We start from the raw sequence: 13226 nt of genomic DNA on the forward strand, positions 1-13226 counted from the left end.
AGGTGTAGACAAGTACATACAACCTGACCTCAGTGTTTAAAGAAAGCTAATGACATGGAACCTTTAAAACAAAGCATCAGTAGTGTGTGTGCTAAACAAGATACAAAATATGGAGCCTGCTGCAATTGATGAAACGGTTTAGTCATTTTTTGAAATACCAAATTATATGAGAGTCTTCTTAGAAAAAGATAATGTACTAGGGGAAAAACATATTTTTTAAAAGAAAAGCCTATTGAGATTTGCTGGATGTCAAAATCACTTAGAATCACTTTTCTAAGTGAAAAAGAAGTAAGTGGCCCTACTCTCAGGCCTGTGTGTGTGCCACCTGGAAAGTTCCCAATCGGTTCTTCAGGAAGCGTGGACATGACCTCCGGTACTTTCGTTTGAGCATCCTTCTTTCCTGTGCTACTGTGGAGCCTGGCCTGAAATTAGATGCCAAAACTCAGATGAATTATTTAAAAATGTGTGTCTTTATTACCCTCAAACTTTCTGCCAATAAAGAACAATATTAAAAAAGTGTATTGCTGTAAACACACCTGAAAAATTTTAATATCAGAGGTTGTTCAAGTCTTTATGAAAGAAAACAACGCTGTTGGGATGCATTAAATCTTTTCAGGGATGTCAGAACAAATAAAGAAAGTTGACCTCACTAGTCTAAGGCCCTGCTCTGAAATCACACTGTCTGTAACGTCTTCCTTTGGCTAATTTAGTGCTTCTCTACTTGGACGATGAGCTCACTGCCTAGGTTGTGCACTCAAAGTGGGTTTGACAGAAGGGAGGAGGTCGTAGGAATAGTGATGAGCCCCTTGGTGTCTCCAGTCCTTCCCTCCCGGTGCTCTGGCTGACCCACACACGGGCTCTCTGTTGGGGTTCTTGGCAAGTGTATTCCTGCTTCGCTTTCTGCCTTCGTGGAAGACTGACTCAGATGTTTGATTCTGTGGAGGACATCGGTCAATGTTTTATTCATTTCTCATATCACGGTTGCTTTTTACTTGCAGAGCTGTGTTTGTCTCTTTTACCCATGGACTGTAGCCCACCAGGCTCCTCTGTCCATGGGATTTCCCAGGCAAGAACACTGGAGTTCTTCTTCAGGGCATTTTCCCAACCATGGGATCAAACCCACATCTCCTGCTTGGCACCACATCTTCTGCTTGGCAGGCATATTCTTTACCCCTGAGCCTCCAGGGGAGCTCTTTCACGTCATTACACTGGTTTAATTCTATAGAAGATGCCTGGGAAGGGAAGAGACAGGGATGTCTGTTGGAAACTGGCCCATCAGTTTGGTCTGTATCAGAGTTTATTCTGTTTTGTTTGTAATACTTCCATGTGTCCAGATAAACCTATTCACAAGCAAGACACACATCAAAAACCTCATGACCTCATTAATTTTGTGTCATTTGGTTTTAGATCGGGCTGGGCACTTGGCCTGTTGAAGGGTATTTTAGTTTTCTATGTTTTCTGTGTTTAATTCTGAACAGAAAGTAGGATATTTGATGAAGTGTCTCCAAAAAAGAGAAACAAGATAAGCAACCATCAATGCCAAGGATTCCGCCCCCTGCCTTGCATTCAGACCAGCCTTTACACCAAGACCATCTCTATGCTTAGTGGTCTGGGCACCCACAATGTAAGGGCACAATTTCGAGATGTGCAGTTGAGATGTGTGATGAAGATCCGGCTTCAGATAAAACATTCTCAAGATGGTCCTGGCATGTCCATGTTCCATTAACAGTGCAGTTTTCCTATATTAAAACTATATGAGGATCACTAAGAATTTAACACAATGATATCTGCTTGACATTATCTCTCACCCTTGTCCATCACTCAGCCCATGGCATGATGGGAAACTCCAAACAGCAACCATCCATTAATCCTGACTTGGGTAAAATCAGTTATCAGTTATTGATGATCAGATGGTCATCAATACCATCCCATAAGGCTACTTATGAAGTGCAATTAAAATGGAATCAGCTTCACTGAGTATACATTGAGAAGAACAAATATATGCTATGAACCTCTTACATGCAAGAAATCCAGGTAGATTTTGATGAGTTGATGGAGCAGAGGAGAATGACAAAATGTATCTTTTACCCTCAAGGAGTTTATATTTTGAGAGAAACAAAAAACTGTGTATACACACTTGATATATTAATGCATTTGTTGTTGTTCAGTCGCTAAGTCGTGTCCAACTGTTTGGGACCCTATGGACTGCAGCATGCCAGGCTCCCCTGTCCTTCACTATCTCCTGGAGTTTGTTCAGACTCATGTCCATTGAGTCGGTGATGCAGTCTAATCATCCCATCCTCCGTTGTCCCCTTCTCCACCTGCCCTCAGTCTTTCCCAGCATCAGGGTCTTTTCCAATGAGTCAGCTCTTCACATCAGATGGCCAAAGTATTGGAGCTTCAGCTTCAGCTTCAGTCCTTCCAGAGAATATTCAGGGTTAATTTCCTTTAGTTCAGATGATAGAAGCTCATCTCACCTATTTCTCCTCTGGAAGAGACTTATTAACAAGTTGGCTCCCAGTCAGCATGTAAATCATAGACAAGGAATCCAGAAAAAGAGAGGGTCAGCAGTCTGGACTAGTAATAAGACCTTAGTTCATGAAGCAAGATTTCTCTTTGAGGATGCTCTGGGTCTAAAATGAGACCCCCACGGATTGGGACTGTTAAATTCAGAAGTCATTACTAAGACATTCTGAAACGCCCTTATTGATAGACTCCTCCTCTTCCCAAATGTATTATCTGGCTAGTTACCTAACTCTCTGTTTACTTATATGTAGAGTGGGAATAAGGCTGCCTATTTTAATGGGACTTGTGTGTGTCTGTTAAATGAAAATATCTAGCATATTCTATGGCCCAATAGATGCTACTTCCCTTCCTTCCCCAGCCGCTTCTCTTTCTTAAAAGCAAAAAAGCAAGAGAGCAGCTGTCAGGTCGCTATCAACAGGGCCTTCAGGACCAAGGTTCCATCGATTTTCTGTTCAACCCGGGGAGCCAGTCCCCAGCACCCCGTGTGTTCTTGGCAGGTAATATGACCGGAGCTTCCAGGAGCCATAGTCTGATGGAGGAGACCAGCCATCACATGGACATCAATGAAAAAGTATGAACTTGTGCTGAAGAAGCGTAGCAGAGGGGGAAACTGATCATCCTGGGGCAGAAGGAACGGACCAGAGCAGACAGGAAGACTCTCAAACTGCTCCTTACCATTCCCATGAGGGGCCCGAGGACCACATTATCATACTTATTTTTTACCACAGGGATCCAATATTTGCTCCTCTGCAAATCATAAAATTTACAGAGAGGAACCAAATAAAAATATACGTTCAACCCATCAAACTCATCTGATCTGAAACAGAAAAAGACTCCTAATGAATATGTCAACACCTGCAAGTTTTTCATTTCTTTTCTGAAGCAATTTCATCTGCAAATGAATAATGCTTTCTGGGGCTGGACAGGACCTCCATTTCTACACTGCAGAAAAATGTGTTTCCTTCGCTTTACATTTCTCACACTGCTCAGTTGGGAAAGCAGCTGCGATGCAATTTCGGATCCAGTTTAGGGTGTGAGATGTCAGTTCTCGCTTTCCTCCTCCAGAAGGCAGCCAAAGCTTATAAGCCCAAGGTTGGAGAGTTCATTTTTCCCCCCCGAAGCACATTAAGTTCATAAATCATCTCTCAAGAAAGAAGATAAGGTTCCCAGATTTCTATTTTGTCGGGCATGAAAACTGAAGCCCAATCTGTAAGGCATTATATCCTCATATCCACCTGCGGTGCACAAAAATCACTCTTAGAGATGGTAATTCTCGAAGCTATTTTTTAGCGTGATGGGCAGAGAGGTGTTTCCCGAGCACAAGTAACTGAAAGCAGGTTCCTGTCCCACATGAATGTGTCTCCTCTCCGAAGAATAAGTGTGTCTCCACACGCAGTCTGAGGTTTGAAGGATGGCAAGCTGCCCTTCTGTTCAGTAAAGGGAAAAGTCAGCCCCGACACTGAGCAGGAGGATTTTGATAGATGGATGGCGGGGAGCGGGTCCGGAGCTGATGCTGAAATGCCCTCTAGTGGTCATTAGCCAGAACCAGTGCTGAGCGTGGGGAAGCGAAAACTTTCTTGTGAAACTAGCTCAGGTGAGGTTTCTAAAAACACCCATCTAATGAAAGAAGGCTGAGCGCCAGAGAACTGATGCTTTCAAACTGTGGTGCTGAACAACTCTTCAGAGCCCCTTGGACTGCAAGGAGATCAAACCAGTCAATCCTAAAGGAAATCAACACTGAATATACATCGGAAGGACTGATGCTGAAGCTGAAACTGCAATACTTTGGCCACCTGATGTGAAGAGCTGATGCATTGGAAAAGACCCTGATGCTGGGAAAGATTGAAGGCGGGAGGAGAAGGGGACGACAGAGGATGAAATGGTTAGATGGCATCACCGACTCAATGGACGTGAGTTTGAGTAAACTCCGGGAGTTGGTGATGGACAGGGAAGCCTGGCATGCTGCAGTCCATGGGGTCGCAAGAGTCAGACATGACTGAGCGACTGAACAACATCAAGAGTCAGGAGTTGTAACATGGGTCATTTGCATCTAATGGGAGATACTTGGATGGCCATGAGGCTTGGGGTTGCTTATGTAAATGAGAACTTGACTCCAAGTTCAAAGGTACAGCCCAGGGGGTTCGCTCCCACCTCTTCTTCTCACAGCTCTGTTCCTGAGCCCTGGGCACTGGAGCCTCAAGAACGGTTTGCTGAGTGACTGGATAAATGAACAAACCGCGGTCATCAGTAATGGATTCTGAGCCCACAGGCTGCATTTGAGAGCACACAGGTCCTTTCTGCTTCCTAAGGTGCATTTGATTTGCATTCTTCCCTGACATCGCCTGCGACCTAAAAGAATTAGCCTCACTCTAACAGCTTTGAGACGAGGAAATGTGATCCGAATGCTGGAAAGGAAATGGTAATAAAAAAAACTTCCCCGGGTGGATGCAAGGGTCTGAGCCAGTTGTTCAAAAGTGAAGATGGAGAAAGAGCATCAGAAAGGAAGCGGAGGGGACTTCCCTGGTGGTCCAGTGGTTAAGATTCTGTGCTCCCAATGCAGGGGGGCGTGGGTTCAAACCCTGGTCAGGGAACCAAGATCCCTCATGCCGCACAGCGTGACCCAAAAAAAAAGCAAAACAACAAACAGGAAGTGACGTAAAAGACCACCCCTCCCAGCATCCTCAGGCAGGCCGCCAGCAGAAGTTAACCTGGAGGACAGACAGAAAACTGAGCCCACACCTCCCCAGTGAGAATGACGGCAGGGTGTAGACAGCTGACCTCGTAGCCTCTACCCATGCCGTGTGCTTCACCTCAAAGCCTGACACCACAAGTGGGCCACGGTGCCACCGGAGAAGGGGCGGACAGATTGCTGCAGCCTCTGACCTCCAATGTTGAGATCGTCTCTGAAAACCCGTCCTGCAGCCAGAGGTGGGTCGTGTAACTCAGGAGACCCACAGAAGGAGAGGCAGCAAGACGAGGCCGAGAAGGACCCCGCGTAGAGGTGAGGCTGGGGTGCCCCTGCCCTCTGCTCGTTCCCAGGAGAGTTTTTGTGCAGCTGCTGTGGGCACCCTGCCAGCCCAGCTTTGCAGCTGCACAGGGTCCAAGCAGACACGGTGGAGAAGCCCAGACCCTGCAGGCCCCCAGACCCCTGGGTTATGCCTCTCAGGAGCTATGTGTCCTTATAGGTAACATCACTTAATCTCCCAGGGCCTTGGTTTCTGCAACTGTAAAATGGGGCAAATGAGAATCTGTGTCCACTAGCTTGCCTGCAGATTCAGTGAAGTAATAGGTAAGTGTAAGTCGCTCAGTCATGCCCAACTCTTTGCGACCCCATGAACTGCAGCCCACTAGGCTCCTCTGTCTATGAGATTTTCCAGGCAAGGATACTGGAGTGGGTTGCCATTTCCTTCTCCAGGGTATCTTCCCAAGCCAGGGATGGAACCCGGGTCTCCTGCACTGCAGGCAGATTCTTTGCCGACTGAGCTACAATATATGCAACATACCTAAGGTGGGATCTGACCTGGAGTTGACTTTCAAGAAATGTTAGATGCTATACTTCTGATACTGATGATAGAGAAGAGGAGCAAGTAGAGGACCAAATCTTGGGGAGATATTCTTGGCACTTTTCCTCCTTCTGCCAAGTCCTCTCAGCCACGTATTGTTTCTTCCCAAGATTGTCAACAGAGCCCAGGTACAACATGTCAAGGACCAAACCTTCTCTAAAATATTAATGAAGAGCTGGAACTGGGCAGAGTACCGAGTGGGTCTGAGGTTACCAAGAGGTTTAAGATCCACAGATCCTCCCAGCCCTGTTCTGGAGCAGATTTGAAAACAGGCTCCAAGTCCAAAGCTAAATCTAACAGGCTCCCAGGTGGAGGACTGTTTTGGTCCATTTTGTCATAACTTTGACATACATACACATGCACGCACACAGCTGGCTCGCAGAAGTGAAAGCTCTCCTTACATTTCTAAACCTCATTTCTCCTAGTCTTTTCCATCTGCCACCACCTCTGCTATATCCTTCCACCCCTCCCCACACTCGACTTCTTGCAACAGGCTCCAAACATAGCCTTAAAAGATGAGTGTTTCCAGGGAGCAGAGCTTTCCTGCTTTCTGTAAAGTCAGCAGAACTGGCCATCACACCGAGCCATGAGACCCGTGGCTTTCACCCCACATTCTGAGGTCACTCTGTGTTTAACGATCTCTTTGATACACCTTTATACGCTGTCACCTGGGACAGGATTTAAAGGATGTGTTTATCAGTCCTCTGATAACTGCCAATTTTTAGACTGTTGTTATTGCAGCCGAAAAATACTGGCAAAGTAATATAGACAGAGCCTCTGTATGAAAAAGAATGTGTTTGCTGAGCTTTCTTAATATCCAGGACTTTATTTTACAGTTAAAAATCAATAGAAATGTAACCTTTTCAACCACACAAAATGAGTTCATGTTTATTATTAGTCTTTTTCTGCCATTACCATGTCGTGATTGCAGAGTGAGCCAGGTCAACCTAAGCTTTATTGAAACACCATTAAAGAAACAAACTCAAACTCGTTTAAATACTGAAGCCAGTGCCTTAGAAAGATCAATAAAGTAAAGGCTCCCAGAGTTGCTTAACTTAAATGCCCCACATATGAGGATCGTTCCACAAGCACATGAGCAAACCTAGAAGGCAGCCAACAAGGAAGAAAAAGCCGTTTCATTAAATAGGTTTAGAACTGCAAAGCCCTTAACCTTAGTCTGATTAGACATGAAGCATTTAAATTTTCTCAGTATTTTAAACATCATCTAGAGAAGAACCATTGATCAATGAATGCCATTTATTCAGGAAAGCCATTAGCTTTTAGGGTTAGGGGAGTGACTGTGATCAAAATTGCAGGTTCATCTCTTTAAAAATAACCAACACAGGATCATGCTCTAAAGTCCTAGACCTGCTTGGAGCCAGGAAATGTTCTTTCTAATGACCCTTATCCTGGTGGCCTGCACACAGTCATGTGTATTCAATCAAATAGCTGCCACTGAATCCGTGGACTTGGGTCAGACACAAACCTCTTGGTGCCTCAGTTTCCCCAGATCTGAGCACGCACGCTAAGTCGCTCCAGTCACATGCCACCCTCCAGTCTCCTTCATCCATGGGATTCTCCAGGCAAGAATACTAGAGTGGACTGCCATGCCCTCCTCCAGGGGATCTTCCTGACCCAGGGGTCGAACCCATGTCTCTCACATCTCCTGCATTGGCAGGCGGGTTCTTTAACGCTAGCACTGCCTGGGAACCAGAGATCTGATTAGGATGCTATCCTTTTCTGCATCCTTCCCTGGATATGAGAAACAAAGATGATTGTCACAAACCGCTTCCAGTTCTTCCTTATAAACAGTAATGTAAACTGCGAACTTCAGTAGTAATATTTGCTTAGAATAGTTTTAGAATCAGAATGGTCTTCATGGGCCATTGAATTAACCTCTGACCCAACTTAGAATCATCCCTGTCCCTCCTGACATCACCAGTTGTGAGAAATATACTCTTTTTGCCTTTAACTGAAGTAGAGTTGATTTACAGTGTTGTGTTAGTTGCAAGGATATTTATACATATATACATATTCTTTCTCAGATTCTTTTCCTTGATTATTACAAGATACTGACTACAGTTCCCTGGGCTATACAGTAGGACCTTGTTGATTATCTATTTTTCACATCAGTTCAGTTCAGTTACTCACTCATGTCTGACTCTTTGCGACCTCATGGACTGCAGCACACCAGGCCTCCCTGTCCATCACCAACTCCCAGAACTTGCTCAGACTCCTGTCCATCGAGTCGGTGATGCCATCCAACCCTCTCGTCCTCTGTCATCCCCATCTCTTCCTGCCTTCCTAGTGCTCTGTGTATCTGCTGAGCCCAGACTCCTAATTTATCCCTCCCCCACTGAAACGTAACAAGAGGTTTTCCCAGCTGCGAGCACCTCCTTGGGCACATCTTCAGCTTCACTCCACAGGGTGGCTGGACAGCAGAATCGCTCGAAAGCCCTTATGTGGTGTTAAGAGGTATGAGGAGTCATGTCATTTACTTAAAGATGTGCCTAGAAGGAGATATGATCAGGGGAGGAATTTGAAGGTCATGCCAAAGGTTTTGCCTCTTCCCCAGTGGCTCAGACGATAAAGAATCTGCCTGCAGTGCAGGAGACCAGGGTTTGATCTCTGGGTCGGGAAGATCCCCTGGAGAAGGGAATGGCTGTCCACTCCAATATTCTGGCCTGGAAAATTCCACGGACAGAGGAGCCTGGTGGGCTACAGTCCTTCGAGTTCCAAAGAGCGACCAACAGAGACACACATGCCTCTTCCCACGCAGAAGCCCCAGAGCAGTCAGGTCACCTGTGACAGTTATCCATGCCCACCCAGGTGGCCCAGGGCTGCACAGGTGTAGCCTTCTCAGGAGTGCAGGCTGGCAGACACCTACTGAAGCCAGCCTTCAAGCTCACTCTGAAGATCTGACTGTGAACGTCCACGAGGAGCTCATCTTCAAAGACAGTCCCTGTATCTGGATCAGTCACAGCCAGGGCCCCCCACCCGAGAACCGGACCATCAGAGAAGCCACCCCCCATCCCAGCCTCAGCAGACAAACAACGGGACAGCCATACCATCACACACACCAGCCTACAATGGTTTCCCTGTCCGTACGTGCCCTAGACAGACAGTCCTAACACATCGAGTTTATTGCTGGCTTCGTAAAAACTTCCCCCACACAACACACCCAGGGATTTGCCAGGATCTAAATTTAAACAACCAACTCCTGAAAACACATGCTGGTCAAACCAAGACAACAGAAGCCAATAAAGACTGAGATAGAAAATGCCCTGGTTGTATTCGTCATGTCGACATTATTTCTTATAATTGTTCTCACTTGTATTTCTTTACTCTTTTTTGTTTGATGAGTAGAAATTTTAGTCATCATGTTATATGATTTGGGGAGCTTTGTATTTGGAATCCCTATTTTCAGAACTGACCGTCCCCAACTTTTAATTTTTCACTCTTCTTTGCCTTCCCCCTGACTTTTTCCACCCACTGATTTGTTCTTCTTTATTCCCAGAAAGTCATTTTACAGTTTATCAAAAATGTGTTTTGCCTTGAGCTTTTCAGGAAAATACGTCTTTGAAATGATTTAACGGATGCTAATTGTGTTAATTATTAGCTAAACCACTCGCTGTGTGTAATCATTAATTTTGATGGCTATTAAAGTGATTTTAAATGTAAAAGCATATTAAAACCATGAGTTGTTCTCACACTGGATCTCTGAGACTGAAATCGGAAATGTAATTACTAGATAGTGGTTCAGATGTTGATTTTTAATGCTTTATCTTTATCTTCTGAATTCTCATATACAAGTCAAAAGACAAACCTGAAAATCCTAAATATGCTCTGATGAGTTTTTGTTTTTTTTTTTTAATTATAAAGTATTTGGGAACTTGCTGCTATAAAAGTCCTAGAAATTAGCTGTTTTGAAAATGCTATATCAATTGTGAAATGAGAATTTCTCCTCTTATCCTTTGATATTTATAAATATTATACAGATTTATTAATACAAAGTCAGTTTTCTTTTTTAAATACTTGGTGCTTTAAATAGTATTCACTGTTTTTCCAGTAGGTGGAGTGTTAGGCCAGGGAAAGTAGATTAACATTTGACAGCTTTTTTTTTTTCTTCTTTTTACTGTTTTGAGAAATTTTTTATATAAAAATAAGCCACCTAATGGGCTCATTAATTCTTTTAATTGCATCAGTACCACAGGATTTCAGTCACACTAGACCTTATGAGGCAAAATATATTGTACTGACTACATCTCCATAATAATGAAGGCATGATGGCAATAGTAATAAGTACGTAAATGCCCCTCATTTTCAAATTGCTTATCAAGCCGTAAATGAAAACTCCTGATAACTCTGAAAGGAAACCTGTGCACATGTACAGGAAAGGAAGGTCTGTCTCTTAAAGACTTTATTTCCCAACCCTTAACCGTCTCTGGAAAAGAACATTCCTTGTGAGTTTAACATCGGTTCACAGCTGACCTCGCCACTTCCGGTCTGTGACCCGGGGCGGGTCACCGACTCTCCGTGTCCTCAGGGCGGTGCTGCGGGTCCCTTCCTCTCCAGACAGGGAGCTGGGCCCTCGGATGCCTAGAGGTGACCATACGGTAGCTCAGCCTTTCTTCCCTCCTCCTTCCCCACCTCCTCCATTTCACCCCCAAATCACAAACGGGGTGAGGAAATCCCCTCCCACTCTGCCAAGACAAACTGTGGCTTAAAATGGCAGTGAACTGAAATCACAAAATCATACCTGGACGACACGAAAGCTCTGAACTCAGTGTGTGAGGCTGGAGCCCCAGCCCGAGTCACAGTGATGGTAAATGTCACGCAAATGAGAGTCCCCTTAAGGGTGTCCTGGGGCACATGGTGTCACAGCCTTTAACTTGGATGCGCCTCTATTGCACAAGCTCTCATTGCCTCTTAACTGCCGTTGAGATGACCATCAGCTAAATGTACAGCAAAATAGCTCGCTTGGACCCCGAAGAAATTGCCTTGAACAGATCACACTTGACCATGACAAGTACACCAGGGTTCCCTGGCAGAGTGGCAGCCACCTGGTAACATGAGTGAACCAGTATTAATATGATGTGTTTTCAGGCTCTGCAGGTTGAGCTGTACTTGCCTTATCTGATTTAACACATTCTCTCCTATAATGTAAATACTTAAAATGAAGCTGAGCTCTTCCTTCCCCAGCTGAGCCACGGGGGCTGTTTCAGGAGCCTGTCACTCACAGGTTGCCTTTGTGGTTACCCAGGTGTGGCCAGGTTAGCGTATCAGTCCAGCCAGCCAACTCCTTTTCTGAGTTGAGATGCTTTTTGTCATGTCTGTTAGACGACGTAAGGACATGAAAAGCCCAGCACAAAGCCCTGCACAGAGTAGCGGCTCAGTACATGGGCCCAGGTTCAAGCAGAAGACAGAAACCACATGCGTGCATGTCTCTCCCCGCACCCCAGACAGCAGAGAAGCTCTGGCTTGGCAAGGCTGGAGCTGGTCTGGGGTTGCTGGGCCACTGAAAGGCCACTCTGTGGAGTTGGAGGAGTGTGCACATGTGTGAGCATGTGTGAGATTGGAGGCAGGAGGTCTCAGAGCACGCAGCCCACACAGGGCTCACAGGGGCTCTGGTTTCCAGGGGAAACAGATGGGTACCAGGCTATAGGGTCACAGGGGGAATCACACTCTGGGTCTGAGGCTCGGGCAGACCTCAGGCCCTAGGCAGACCTCCCCACCCTCAAGCCAGCACTGGAAATTTCCAGAAGCCCTTCTTCCCTCCAGGGCCCCCTTTGTTATTCTGTCACTCAGTCATGTCCGACTCTTTGAGACCCCATGGACTTGCCAGGCTTCCCTGTCCTTCACTACCTCCCTGAGCTTGCTCAAACTAATGTCCATTGAGTCGGTGATGCCATCCAACCATCTCATCCTCTGTCCCCTTCTCCTCCTGCCCCCAATCTTTCCCAGGATTAGGGTCTTTCCCAATGAGTCATCGCTTCACATCAGGTGGCCAAAGTATTGGAACTTCAGCATCAGTCCTCCCAATGAATATTCAGGGTTGATTTCCGTTAGGATGGACTGGTTTGATCTCCTTGCTGTCCAAGGGACTCTCAAGAGTCTTCTCCAGCACCACAGTTAGAAAGCATCAATTCTTCAGCGCTCAGCATTCTTTATGGTCCAGCTCTCACATCCATACATGACCAGTGGAAAAACCATAGCTTTGACTAAAGGGACCTTTGTCGGCAAAGTAATATCTCTGCTTTTTAGTACGCTGTCTAGGTTGGTCATAGCTTTTCTTCCAGGGCCCTCTACCAGAAAAGTTTAATATTTTGCTCACTTTAAAGGAAATTAAAGGAACTCACGTTAATCATAGAGCATATACTGAAAGGAGGCAACAAATTGATTACTGGACACAAAGAGACTCACATCCCAGGGACCTCCATGGGGTGTCACTGGGAGAGAGGCAGGGAGAGCTTATTTTGGGAACGGGGCTCATGTGGGGAGGATTCCGGAAAGCAGGGCTGGATGCTCTCAAAAAGCCAGGGCAGCTCAGAGATCTGTCTTATTAACAATCTCTGGGAGGCAGGAAGACAGGAACAGGACTAGCGTGGTTGTCTGAGAAGCGAGCCAGGAGAGGGCGCTGTTCGGGCCTGGTTTTAATGTCGCAAGCTCTTTTAATTCCGGGGATTGGTTTTCTGTTTATGCTGTAAGAATTTACTGCGGATTTAGGGTAACCCTGAGGGATTGATTGCCTTACGGTTCTGGAGGCCAGTTAGCGTTACTGAGTGGATGGCCTGCTGCTGGCTGGGCTGGTTGCCCCGAAGCTCGGAGAGGAGAATCCCTTTCCTTGCCTTTTCCAGCTTCTAGAGCCACCTGCATCCCGCAGCTCATCGCCCCAGAGTCCGGGATCCCTAATTTGGTCGCATCCGCTGGTCCCAGAGCTGCTGTTCCCTTTCCCACCGTCCCCGCCACGTCACCTCATCCTTTCCTCCCACACCCTTCCTTCTGGGTACAAAGCAGGACGGAGAGTGAGAGAGAGACGGGCGGCGAGGAAAACTCGTGCAGACTCCTCTTCCCTCTTAGCTCTCCTCCTGTGGTCCTCTTCCATCACAGAATTGCCGCAGGCACGAGGAGTTTAAT

General features: G+C 46.0%; 1 protein-coding gene and 1 long non-coding RNA gene across 2 annotated transcripts in view; both read left to right on the forward strand.

Moving 5' to 3' along the window:
• Positions 1-13226, forward strand: part of CNTNAP2 (contactin associated protein 2) — a 2308807-nt gene that overhangs the window by 2148552 nt on the left and 147029 nt on the right. The window lies entirely within an intron of this gene.
• Positions 4433-9806, forward strand: LOC123334846. The gene is made up of 2 exons (XR_006552999.2): positions 4433-5527; positions 8919-9806. It is a non-coding gene; the product is annotated as an uncharacterized LOC123334846 (long non-coding RNA).

The sequence above is a fragment of the Bubalus bubalis genome, chromosome 8, assembly GCF_019923935.1.
Source record: "Bubalus bubalis isolate 160015118507 breed Murrah chromosome 8, NDDB_SH_1, whole genome shotgun sequence".
In the NCBI taxonomy this organism is placed as follows: Eukaryota; Metazoa; Chordata; class Mammalia; order Artiodactyla; family Bovidae; genus Bubalus; species Bubalus bubalis.